The following is a 13,697-nucleotide window of genomic DNA, read 5'->3' as shown; positions in this document are numbered from 1 at the left end:
TTAATGAAATGATTATCTATCATGGATTCCATTCTCTTGATTACACAAGTCAACAGTGTTTTTGTCACATGAACTTTGTGATGTGTTTTGTTTATTATATAAGTATATAATAATTTTGTTTCAATCACATCCAGTTTTTTTGTGTCCTGTTTTTCTTCATAATACCTACATGTTTGAGTGAAATACAACAAATTAGGTATCATTGGAAAGATAATTTTGTGGCATTTCAAATGATATATCACTCGACCCCACTTTCCATTTAAAATTTTAGGATTGTTACTCACCCTCGCTAGGGGGTTGAAGGCACAGGTAGAAAAATACATCTAAAATGTGTCCCTCTTAAAAGCAACATTGACCTGTCCGAGCATTTTTGCGTTAAGTTACAAAAAAAGGAGAAAAGCAAGGTGCATACTTTTCGTTGGATCACTCGATATGTGTGTGTATGTAATATAGGTTTCAGAAATAGACATAGCTTCAACCGTGCGATTGTTTGTAATTTGCTGTGAATCATGTATCAGATTTCATTCATGTATTTTACTCAGAGAAATTATGTGACCTTACTATGTTGTATCTTCTTATATGACTTATACTATACACTGTTGCATCCATAAATTACTACTACTAGGGGACAAAATAGTAATTGATGAATAAATCAATAATTTTTGAGAAAATTGATAATTCATGTTATTTTTTTAACAGACTCGTATTTGTTGTTTACTCATTATGTTCAGCTTGATACCAGAAGATTACTGTTCTCAGTGATCTCCGGCAGATTTCGCAATCATTTGGTATCAGTTATTAGATAACTTACTGTTTGATGCCATAAAATATAAATGATTCGAAAAATTGCATTGATCTAAAAAAGTCTAAGTGCATGGAGCTTTTCTTTTAAAAATATGCAAAGCAGAATCGAACGCTATGAATATTCAAAAACCCCGGAAAACAATTCATGCAAAGCAGTCGGTTTCCTCATCTCTAGGGCTTCGAAAATCCATCGAAGCCACAAAACCTCTTTCACTCACCAAGGTATCGTAATAAATTCAACTTTTATCGACTGTTTCACTGGTCCTTACATTTCCTCGATATATTTTGTGGATTTTCATAAAAATAAAAATCTGCAAGCGTGCCAGGAATAATAAATGCCACCTTTTCCAAAGCGTTTCTTCGCAAAAACTGCTTGCAAAGACTTTTTACGGGCTTGTAAAACCCTCACACAAAAACCAATACGTAGAATAAAGAATGCCTCATCGTGCTTTTTGTTGCTGGCGCAATAAAGTTGGAGTCTAGACAGTTTCGTATCGGCGAGATATCGAATTATGATTCGCAGTTTAATGGAGAGTCCGTTTTAGCCGAAACGGGTGGGTGAACAGGGGTGGGACGGGGGTTTGCGAGCGGTTGTTCATTCGAGCGCGAGGCGAAATAATTGAATATCGGAGTTAATGGAAATTATTAAACTCTTTCACATTCGTGGAATACCAGAGTCCGCTGGAACAAAAAACAATCTGTTCAATACCGGATTCGAAGTTGAAAATATAATGAAGGAGGTGTATTCAGTTCGAGGAATCAAAACTTGCACAAGGACATACAAATATGAGAGATAGATAGTCCTAATTCAATGAACCATGCTGGATACACAAATTTGTCTTAATTATACAGTGCATTTCTTTAATTCACACATTCACATTATATAAGAAAGTGGAAATAAAACAAAAAATTACTAATACTTCCGCAGGGATCTTTGTAAAGAAAACATCTCAAGATTTCAGGACTAGTTGAAAAATGAAAATTGGTCGGAAATGTATGCACTAGACTGTCCAAACTTGGCATACAATGTTTTCTCAGAGATGCTATTGTCTTATTTTGAAATTTCCTTTCCATTAAGGAAATTCACTATAAAAACCAAAAAGGGCAATGCTTATATTATGACACCTGAATTGCAAGAATTAAAAAATGATGTAACTTTGTATACCTCAATTGCTAAGCAGGATGACAACTACAAAGAAATAAGTAAATATTATAGTAAACTTTACAGAGAAAAATTAAGTTGTGCAAGAAAAGAGTATCATGATTATCAAATTCTGAATTCTGATAACAAATCTAAAATTACTTGGCAGATCAATAATCAAATTCAAAAAAAACCTAAACAAAATAGTGCAATAAATGTTAAACTTAAGGATGATGAAATTGGAGAAAAAGAACTAGCTAATATGTTCAATGAGAATTTTACTCAACCGTTGATTGAAACAGGTGCTATGATCTAAATTTCCTTTCACAAAATATGTAAAATTACTTGAATAGTTTTTTCCTATCTTCAGTTTGTGAGAGTGATGTCTTGCAGCTCATTTTTCAACTGAAAAATTCCAATGTTTCTGGTCATGATTTTATCTCTAATAACTTGCTGAAAAGTTGCCGTTTTGAACTATGTCGTCCCCTGACATATTTAATAAATCTGTCTTCTGTAAATGGAATTTTTCCAGCAAATTTGAAGCTTGCAACAGTATGCCCATTATTTAAAAAAGGTGATGTGAATGACCCAGACAATTATAGACAATAAGCCTACTGTCAAGTCTCTCCAAGCCATCCGAGTTGAATCTGAAACAACAGTTGACGAACAAAACAAACTATTGTCATCCTCACAGCACAGTTTCACTAAATCCAAGAGTACAGAGTCAGACCTATGTGAATTTCAGTTGAGAATTGGTAATGCTCTCGACAGGAAAAAATGTGTCGTGGGCCTTTTTATAGATTTCGAAATGTCAACTCTTTCAGTTGAACTGCCAATTGCATATGCAGGAAATTTTCTGTGAAGATTCCTGCACTGACGTCTGTCGGATATAATCCAACGCCCTTCGTGGTATTAGCCAGTGGAGTAGTTGTTTTCTGATAGGCGTCAGTCCATTCAACCTACTGTGTAGGTATATTCGAGACTGGCTTGAACGTTTAAAGTTCTTTCTTTAGATTTGTTTAGTGCCAGTCTTCAAGAATAGCCCACTGACTAATAAGAAAGTAATCGACTTGTGTTACATTGGCACAGGTAAACTGATAATTTTTGATTTCCCAGGGATACAGTCACCTTCTATTGCACTCTGGTGTTAAAAAAGGTTTGGAAGTGCGCAATCCAAGTGTTTATATCACAAACAATTAACTTTATTGTATTCATGTTGGGACACCCTGCACAAATTTTTGCAAATTGTGAAAGTGAAATGCAAAAAAACCTCAATTTGAGTCAAACACTCCATTGCTAACGTTTTTAAAAAACACTTCATTGTGAGATTTTCACGTGTTTCGCCATACACTGGCTTCTTCAGACGTGTCTTCACTAACTATTTCTATATATTCTATTCTACAATTTGAAGTACCTACATTTCAAGTACCTGATTCTTACCTGAGTATGTATTGAATTAAATTTCCTTAGTTTATGTCCCAGTTTTAACATTTGAACAAATATTTAGTAACGGGGAGTTATTCAATTCTGATTGATCATTTGGTAAATTAGTCGAATTCCTGAATCTATCGATTTCCAAGCATTCTAGAAGATTGAGTTTCAAACTCTTCTCCTTTGAATGTAACTCATTCATGATTCAAATCATGTCCTTCTGCTAAAAAGTGGTTCGCAGCCGTGGAATTGTTCTTTCTATTTACAAAACTATTTCTATGCTCTTCAATTCTTTGGGAAAATGTTCTTCCAGTTTGGCCAATATACAGTTTTAGACAAGAGCCACAAGTCAGCTTATACATTCCTCATCTATCCGACACCGAACGTGTTGCGTTTTTGTGAAATCTTTCAGTTGAAAGCTCACGATGAAGTGTGTTTTGAATACGTTAGTTATGGATTTTCATCAAGTATCGGCCAATTCCATCATATAACCTCATTGCTTATGCTCATGCCCCATTGCTACAAACGGGCCCACAACAATCACGATTGATTGAATACGTCATGAAATTTGAATTGACCGATATTAATAATCAATTTGAGCACGTTTGCGCTGGTCATTGTATAATTTAGATTGAAATATATACATTTCCCGTTTGGATAGGTGATTTCTGTTGGAACACTCGAAATATCGTTACATAATCCATGGCCCTTGTTTGCATTCAATTCTATTTGTAAAGTTCATAACAATTGTGTGCTCCCGAATTATTTTTGGAATACGGTTGAATTTGAGTCTGACCTACAGTGTCTTCCAAAGTGGTAATCGTGTTGTGAAAAAATACAGCTACATAGCAAAAATTATTTTCTGTAGTAATTATGAACAGTCTGATCCAGTACTTGACGAAAATTATCAATACTGTGCACCTGTGACTTTCAAAGTGGTCCAGATGGACCCCAAGGGGTCCAAGAGAGACTCGACGCGGATCTACGTTGGCGTGACCAAAAATGTGGGTTCACAATTCGTAAGCGAAGATCCACAAAAATTTATATGGTTTCGATTAGTGAAGAACAAAAATGTTGGCTGGATTTCACCTATCAATGTAGTCCGATACCATTTCAAGAAGCTCAGCGATTGTTACATGTTGAAACTTGCAAACTCCATATTCAGTAAAACGTGTTGTTATAGTGTAGTTACAAACACCTTAACAAAAGAAAGCAGAACGGGTAGATATGGATTATACCTAACAAGACTGAAGCCAAATATTGATAATTTGCTGTTAATCCATCAATAAGTACATCCCCCACATTGAAATTATGACTATTTCGTGATTGTTATTGTAGTGTAGAGGTTATTTGTGATGCACTGTTTGGAACTTTTGGTGTAGTAATGAATATTACTGGAGTTTTTTCCCAACATCAAATCGTTATTTTTAACACCTCGATACGTGTTTTAATCTTCCTGTGAATATTATACAGGGTGTAACTAAATGAATGTAAGACATTCAAGGAGGTGATTCCTCATCGAAAAAAAGATAGGATCTTTCACATAAAGAAACTTCATTGGAGCATCTCTTGTTGAGATACAGCAGCTCCTTAAAGGGGATACGTGAAATTTGTATAACAATTTTTTTCACAAGCACTAGAAAAGTTACAATATTGAAATTGACCTGACGTTTTGTACTACCAAAAAAACACTCAGCCAGAAATTTATTTGGTTTACCCCTTGGTTGTAAGGGGTGGAAAACGCAACCCCTAAAATTTATTTCCAATGTAACTTTTTTTCATATCATTTGTTCACCATTGAAAAATTTATTTTCGATAGCCTGTTTCAATCTAAACAAAAAATGTCTCCTGGATTTTTTGCTTAAAATAAACCAGTTCGCAGAAAAAAATTATTTTAGGAACAACTACAGAGATACATCGTCATAAATGCCAAAATACGAAACTAATATATCTAGTAGGTCGCTATTAGCGATAGTGACAATTAAATTGGTATGACGCTGTCAGTTTGTGAATTTTCGAAATTGATTTACTAATTGTGTGTTGTTATTCTGTTCTTAATTTGTTACTTTAATAATTCACTTGTTATTAAAATGACATACACAAATGAGGAAATGGCTGATATGCATTACGTTTACGATCTGTCGCAGGGGAATGAGTTAGAAGCTTCTAGAAGATATGCTGGATTGTATCCTTAACGGCAGCATCCTTCACATAGAATATTTGCTCGACTCCATCAACGATTACGAGAATATGGTTCATTCGACAAAAAACGGAGGATTGTGGTCGCCATCGAGAAGTACGAGCACCACAGCTTGAGGAAGCATTATTTAATTTGATTGAAGAACAACCAGTACTAGAAAGATTGCTTTCCAGCTAAATATTGATCATTTGATGGTATTTCAAATTTTAAAGGAACAACTCTTATACCCTTATCATCTGCAGTACAGGCACTGTTACCGCGGGACTTTCCGAACCGTCTTGAATTTCGCAATCGGATGCTGGAAATGATTAGAAGAAATTGTGACTTTCTGAAGACGATAGAATTCACAGACGAATGTAGTTTCTCTCGGGACAAGATTATTAATTGTCATGATTACCACATATGGGCTGATGAAAACCCTCACGCTATCGTCGAAACTAACCATCAAGAACAGTTTTCTCCCAACGTGTGGCTCGGAGTTATTGGGGATGATTTAATTGGGCCTCATTTTCTACCTCCTCGATTAAATGGTGAGGCATACGTTCAATTTCTAAGAGGAGTGCATCCAGTACTGCTGAAAGAAGTTCCTTTGGGCGTCAGAAGGGATATGTTTTTTATGCATGATGGGACCCTCGCCCATTTTAGTCAAGTAGCACGTCAGCATTCAACTCAAACATATGCAAATCAGTGGATAGGTCGAGGAGGACCACCGAACTGGCCCGCTCGATCCCCGGATTTCAATCCTCTCGATTTCTCTATTTGGGGCTATTTACAGCATTTGGTTTATCGTACTTCTGTTCGCGATGTAGAGGACTTAAGAAACCGCATCATCGATGCGTGCAGGGTAACCAGAGAGACTCCAGGAATATTTGAGCGAATACGTGGCTCAATGCGCCGACGTCTACACGCATGTGTAATGTCTGAAGGTAGACATATTGAACATTTACTATGATTTCTACATGTTGTGTGTTATGTTATTAATAAATTAGTTTTGTTTATTACCCTTTAATCGTTTAATACAGGTACTAACTACAAAATAACAATAAATCCAGTTCGCATTTATGACTATGTATCTCTGTAGTTGTTCGTAAAATAAGTTTTTGCTGCGAACTGGTTTATTTTGGGCAAAAAATCCAAGAGACATTTTTTGTTCTGGATGAAAAATGCTATCGGAAATGAATTTTTAAATGGTAAACAAATAATAATACAAAAAATTACATTGGGAATAAATTTTAGGGGTCGCGTTTTCCACCCCTTACAACCATGCTGTAAACCAAATGAATTACTGGCTAACTGTCTTTTTGGTAGTATAAAATGTCAGGTTGATTACAATGATGTAACTTTTTCAGTGCTTGTGAAAAAAATTGTTAAACAAATTTCATGTACCCCCTTTAAGGGGCTGTATCTCAACAAGGGATGCTCCAAAGAAGTTTCTTTATATGAAAGATCTTATCTTGTTTTCGATAAGGAATAACCTCCTTGAATGTTTTACACTTATTCAGTTACACCCTGTATAGTAAGAAATATTTGAAGGGCAAAATTGTAAAGAAACGACCACATATGGCGAAAAAAAAATTGTTCCATCAAGACAACTCACCGTGTCACAAGTCAATCAAAACAATAAAAAAACTACTGAAATTGAACTTAGAATTGCTTCCATATCCACCGCATTCGCCAGATTTGGCTCCCAGCGACTATTGGTTGTTTGCATACCTCGGAAAATGCTCACCGGTAAACATTTTTTCTCGAATGAAGAGGTTATTGCTAAAACTGAGGCCTACTTTGAGGCAAATGATGAATTGTTCTACCCAAGTTGTATTGAAATGGCGCTGATTGTGTGTGTGGCTCTTGATAGAGATCACGTTGATAAATGGAGTCAATTTTGAACAAAAGAAACGCGTTTTCTTTCTTAGGCGCGAGACTGAAAAGTCCCGCGCCTAAATGGTATTATGCCTGTTTTTTTTTGTCTTTATGCCTGTGAGGAAAATAAAGTACAAAAATATACACTTTTATGTAGTTGATAACTGAACTGTAGAAACACAATGAACTGGTGTGAGACAAATATAGTGTAGAACTTTTTTTAAAAAGTAATAGACCCTAATTCCGAAGTACACATTCTTTATTTTTTTCAACATCGAACTCAATTTGTGAATGAATTTACACCTCCCTTAATACAGGGTGATGTGAAGAGGCGTAAACTTTTTTTCTTCTATTTTTCATACTTCCCCAAAAACTAACAAAAACATTCCAATAACGTTTCACCACCCTGTATGCAAGCCTCGGGAATTTTATTTTTCCATAAAAAATCGAGCGGCATCGACTCACCCAGTTAAAAATAAAATCCCAGAAACAATGCGTCCGAACAGTCAAAACTGGGCCAACTATTTTAGTATTACCGTGAATTCAGCGTCGATTTCTTTGCGTTCCCGACGCTACCGGCAGACTAACGTCGATCGCAACCGACGCCCCCTTAGCGCCGCGGCGCCGACGCCGTCCCAGTTGCGGGAGCATTCTCCAAAAGTAGGGCCCGTAGCACGTCACTTCGGAGATTGCAGCTCGCAAAATTTCAAAGTGATTTGGTGGTGTGTTACATTGTAGAAAAAAATTTTGAATTCAGTTAGATATAACATTGATGGCAACTTCTCACAAGGGTGAACATTATTTGGGATCTTGCTGTTCTTTCTGATCGATCGAATATGTTTATTTTCTCTTAATGTTGATGAGTTAGTACCTGTTACATGTGTATGTGGTGCCCTGCTGTAAGCTAGGGCCTCTCTAGAGGCTGTGTTGATGAAAAAAGTTTTCATGTGTAGCTAAATCTAGATCTTGCTGCTGGGTGTTTATGTTTGGATACAATGCTTTTGTCCTATGTCAGTCGGGTTAGCGGGTTTTCTCTCGTTCCTTGGGCATTGCTGTTCCTGTGTATGGGTTGAGTTATCCTTGGTAAAGTTGTCCAAGTACAGTTGCAGGTCGTTCGTTGATCAGTCCAAGTTCTGGTGGGTCTCGGGGAATAGGTAGAACTATTCATTTCTGGTCTTTTCTAACAGTGGGCTGTCTTTTACCTGATCGCTATCGGGAACTCACTAAGGATGTCCTGGAACCGCTCCAAAATATCCTCCAGGGCTTCTAGGAGCCTGGCTGGAAAAAATGGGAGCTTATTCTTTGGGATCCTCCTTGGGCCCCCGCGGGGTTAGTTTTACAGTGTTGTAAAACTTGAAAGGGAATCGCTATGTATGTTATGTAGGTGTGTAATAGGGCTTTGCTGTCGCAACTCCCGAGCTTGCCCCTTAAAGTCTTCAGAAGATTTGTTTTTTCTTGACTCTGTCCAGGGTATCTCTCAGGTTGGCTTTCCAGTTGAGGGTTGTCGTGAAGTTAATTCCTAGGTAGGTCACTGATACAAAGGTTGATTTTCATCTTCACTATCAGCAGATTGTCAATAGGGCAACAAAAATGCTGGGCTTTGTGTGCAGGACCACCAGAGTATTCACTTATTTTGATTCCATTAGTACCAGTGTCACTCGCTGGTGCGAGTGGTCAGCTTCTTCAGGGGTTTCTACATCCTGAGTTAACTCCGATGACTGGATATTACGGCTGCATGAAGCAAATTGGTGTTGACACATGTAGTTTGGTGTGCTAATACCTGTAGCTGGATTGAGTGAACCTTGACCCTTTTCTATCTGATGTCATGCTGTTTTGCTATACTTGAACTTCTTAGGGATGGGATTCCATATTCGGTTGAGGTTAACAGCTTCACCATGGAGACTGAACAGGACCAGCGGATATCATTCCTGAATGTGGTGCTGGACTAGTTCACAAAGCGTGGCAAAAACCAACGCACATGAATAGATACAACACACCATCCTTGGCAGAAGAGAAGAGTCATCTCTACTCTAGGCCATGAAACTGAAGAGTTCTACGGTTCAAAATGCTGAGGAGGCTCAGATAGTTGCACTTGGGTATCAACCGTATGTTCCTTGGGTCACAGACATAATTGGAAAACTCTTGGGGAGAAAAATATTAAAACCAAGAAGATACAACAAAGTCTCAGGTCGGCTAAAGACAAGAGAGGCCCACTATCAGCAGCAGGGGTATATCGCATATCGTCCACTTTTGGGAAGGTATACATCGAAATCATCGAAAGATCTATGAAAACAAGGCTGAAAAAAACTGCAGACTGGGCCAAACGGACAAGTCGACTGTGGCGGTGCACGTACCCAGTGAAGGAATCCACAGGATTTTATTTGGAAACATGAAAATAATTGCTTCCCCAACCAGAGATACCATAGTCGACTGGTACGGGAGGAAATCGAGATCCACAAACACACAGATGAATACAGATAATTTCAACAGAAAAGAAGAAGTTCTGAATCTCAACCAAGAATGGAATCCCATTCTAAGTTCCAAGAGCCATTGGAGCTCTTTTATGCGTGAAAGCTCTAACTTTCAGCTGAGCTGTAGCTCAATATTGGTTCATCTTTGAGCTTCACACTGATTCAGCTCTTTGTTCCACTCATCAAAAGCTTTTTCTCGAGTTTCACGAAATGCGGTGCGGAAGATATGAACAAGATATGAGATTTTGACAACATGTGTGTGAAAAGGAATTATTTTCAGTACTCTCCGATGAAGAAGCCAGTACTTGCCGCAGAAAGAGCCCTATCAACTATTTTTTTCGAATGAAAAGAGGGAGCTTATGCTAAGTTTTTCAATTCACTATGAAATGGCCTTCACTTCTGTAAATTCCGTTAATTGGTTGCGAAGTTACTGATGTTTGAATTTGAGACAAAAAATACTCTATTTTCGAATTAATTTCTAACCCTTTGGTTAATTTCGTTAACGAAGAAAGTCGAGAGGAGTCAAATCTGGTTAACGAGCAGGCCATTTCAATGAACCGTGCCTACCAATCAATATGCTTGGATGAGTTTTATTCAACCAATCTCTCACAGGCCTGAAAGAATGTAGGACCGCACTATCTTGTTAGAAAACAACCAAATTTTCGAATTTATCTTAATTGTTTGCCACAATTTCTTGAATCCGTGTGTAAATGAAGTATTGTAGAATTTCCAGGTATGAATCGTCATTCAGATTTTCCTCTGGATATATTGTTTTCGGGAGATGCATATTTCAACTTTGCTGATGAGATGCGCACCGAGAAAAGTATTGAATTTCTGGTGATTGGAAGATACCTTGAGAGTGCTAATCTTTGAAGTTCGTGACCTTCCTATTATCGGAAACTCTTCTAGAGGAGCAGTTTTTTTACTCTACGCCGAGTTGATACAGCATGTCACGAGTCCACTTTACTACTTCAACAAAGTTGACTAAGAGTGGGTTATCATTAATTTCAATCGATGTTGATAATTATTCTTATCCAAAAAGGCATTGTTTACAGGATTTTCATATTGCATTTTCAAACGATCTACAGCATAATTATAATAAAATATGTATGTAAAACAATTTGTGTTTTCGAGGAATAACCCAACAGGGAATTTTTACAACTATGCATTTCATGATGTGTAAGACCAGAAAAGCAAATTGTCTGATGATGGAGTTGAATACAACCCTTTATAAGGTTTCAGCATTCACTCCACTGCTAGACCCGGACCAAAAACTGACGCGCTACGTGCAATCCACCGTCCTCGATGTTTTCTATGTCGAACCCGCGCAATTTTCACGACAAACCAGGCGGCACTGATTTCTTGCGAACCAGCACCATAATCTCGGACGAGTCCTATCAAAATATTGAAGGATTAAGGTTGAGCCTCTATATGGAGTCTCGTTACTTTGATGGGTTTTCATGTTGGCCAATTACTTTCTTTAGCGGGCTCTTCTTTCTATTCGGAGATGGTTCGCCGGGGGCGAGCACTGGGAGGAATGGAAAAAACGCTGATATGGAGCAGGAGAAGGAAATGATTTTGTTCTTCAATCGAAGACAAGTTTAAGGGTAGTGCTTGTGACAATTGAAGTATCTAGAGAAAGTCAGTCATGTGAATAGTTATTATTCAAAGCCCTCTCTAGTAGTTCATAGCATTACAAAGATTTCAGATTGTAATTCATATAATTCATTAATTGCTTCTTTCAATATCCTTTCTTCCCAATATTCCTCGATCTTTTGCTATATCTTCAGTCTAGTATACGTTCTCCTTTCGGCTAATCAAAGAATGAAGTGAAAGTTCAAATTTCGCGGGCTGCAGGGGCTTTATCTTCAACTTTGGTGTACAAAGTTCTAATTGTGAGAACTGCTTCGGTGGCGATTTCAATATCAGGTAATTCGTTGAAAATTCTAAAATTCTAAAATTCTAATATTGAAATAGCCACCAAAGCAGTTCTCACAATTATAACTTCATACACCAAAGTTGAAGATGAACCCCCGTCACTTTTTGAACGAATATGTATAGAATTCCATGTCAACTATGTTGATCAAACGTCAAGAACTTCAAGCTCCAGAATAACCTCTCACAGAAGTGATTGTAGACATCATCCTGAAAGATGTGCTCTAGCTGAACATGTCAACAAGTTTGACCACCATATGCATTTTGTTGCCACTAAGGTCTTAGCTAGTGAAACACATTTAACAAAAAGGTCCTTTCTTGAAATGGCCTTCATTGCTGAAAATAAAAATTGCATTAATGAAAAAACAGACATCAATCATCTCTGTGAGATATATTCCTATCTTTTGACGTTGGATAAAAATCCATACAACAATGTTTCAATGAATTCATCATATCTAGCATCAATAGAATGATGTACTTTATATTTTAATCCAAATGTTATTATCCTAAATTCACTTTTAAAATTTACACACAGGTAGAAAATTCCAAAATATTCTTCACAATTTAAAGTTGGCAACAGCAGTGAAGATGTCCTGGAATCCAAATGGAATGACGAAACAAGTGTGCTATCGTCAACAAAGCAATGAATTGAATTCTTGGTTTTTACTAACAGGTAGTCGATGTACAATAAAAAGATGCTTGGAGATGATATGGATCCCTGAGTAACACAAGCGTAACACATCTTTTGATTTTCATGGGAATATTTTTCAGCAGCTTGACTGCATTACCCTTTCTCGATTTCGTATCATTTCTAGAAACATGTGGATTCGTTTTCCGATGGCATTTCAGGTTAGCTTCCCAAATTTCTGCTACCGCAGTTGTCTGTTGATTGGTCAAACCACCAACGCTGACATAAAAACTAAGCAAGTTGACTTGGGTGTCACACCAATAGGTGGTTCCACTTATGTCTCGCTTGCGTTTCCGCAGATATTTTCATTAAGTACTTTTCTTGGTTACTAACATTTTGTATTCAATTGGGGACCGCCTGCCCGGTACTGACGATGCCCAAAAGGCTGAAACAGCTGCCTACCGGTGGCTCTTAAATTGGAATGAGTATGGAAATGATCTAAATAGTACTTATCTATTCATCTTAACCTCTCTCGACTTTATATACAGGGTGATTCAAAAGTACTTTGACAAACTTCAGGAGGTGATTCCTCACAATATTCTAATATGAATTGTTCAAATAAATAAATGTCCGGAAACACTTCGTTTCCAAGATACAGGATGTTGAAGTTTAATTTTTATTTTCGTTTTTTTCAAATAACTTTTGAAATACTGAACTTAATTGAACGAAACTTGTTAATTGGAGGTTTTTGAGGTGTCGAATTCGAACCTGATGTTCTTATTGCTCTTACTCGTAGGGGGCGCCACCTACACGTCTTTTTCTTTTTTAAAGACTCATAACTTTTTTGGGCGTACTTCTAGCACATTTTTCAGTAAAAAAATCGATTCCTCTATCATATCTACGTAAATGAGCTACCCCTGTTACTAGTCGCTGTGAGCAACCGTTTTCTAAATATTTGGACTTGAAAACTTCAAGTCGATTATTTGATAATCGATGCATGTTGAAGTTATTACGAATATTTTGCATTTTTCACAAGAATGCTTTGGAAATGAATTTGACGTTTTACTCGTTTGAAGAGGTCATTACTGTTGGGTACGTTCCCCGAATATGTAGAATGAACTAAAATAAACGAAACTAAATTGTATTCAAATAAATTGTTGGAAGTGTCCACCTTCAGCGAAGATACAGGCAGTCAGTCGTCTAGTCATTGAATCTCGTACCCGCTCA

At 37.2% G+C, this 13,697-nt stretch overlaps 1 protein-coding gene across 1 annotated transcript in view; it reads right to left on the bottom strand.

Annotated features, from left to right (window-relative positions):
- The window catches only part of LOC111510149 (uncharacterized), a 52,880-nt gene extending 44,855 nt beyond the window's left edge, over window positions 1-8,025 (bottom strand). The window contains exon 1 of the mRNA XM_074181470.1: window positions 7,902-8,025. The gene's annotated coding sequence lies outside the window, so the exon portion shown is untranslated. The remainder of the gene's footprint in view (window positions 1-7,901) is intronic.
- Between the last annotated feature and the right edge of the window lie 5,672 nt (window positions 8,026-13,697).

This window comes from Leptinotarsa decemlineata, unplaced genomic scaffold (assembly GCF_025532065.1).
Source record: "Leptinotarsa decemlineata unplaced genomic scaffold, Ldec_3_MD MMD2_tig00026314_RagTag_RagTag, whole genome shotgun sequence".
In the NCBI taxonomy this organism is placed as follows: domain Eukaryota; kingdom Metazoa; phylum Arthropoda; class Insecta; order Coleoptera; family Chrysomelidae; genus Leptinotarsa; species Leptinotarsa decemlineata.
This window is presented reverse-complemented; position numbering and strand designations above follow the sequence as displayed.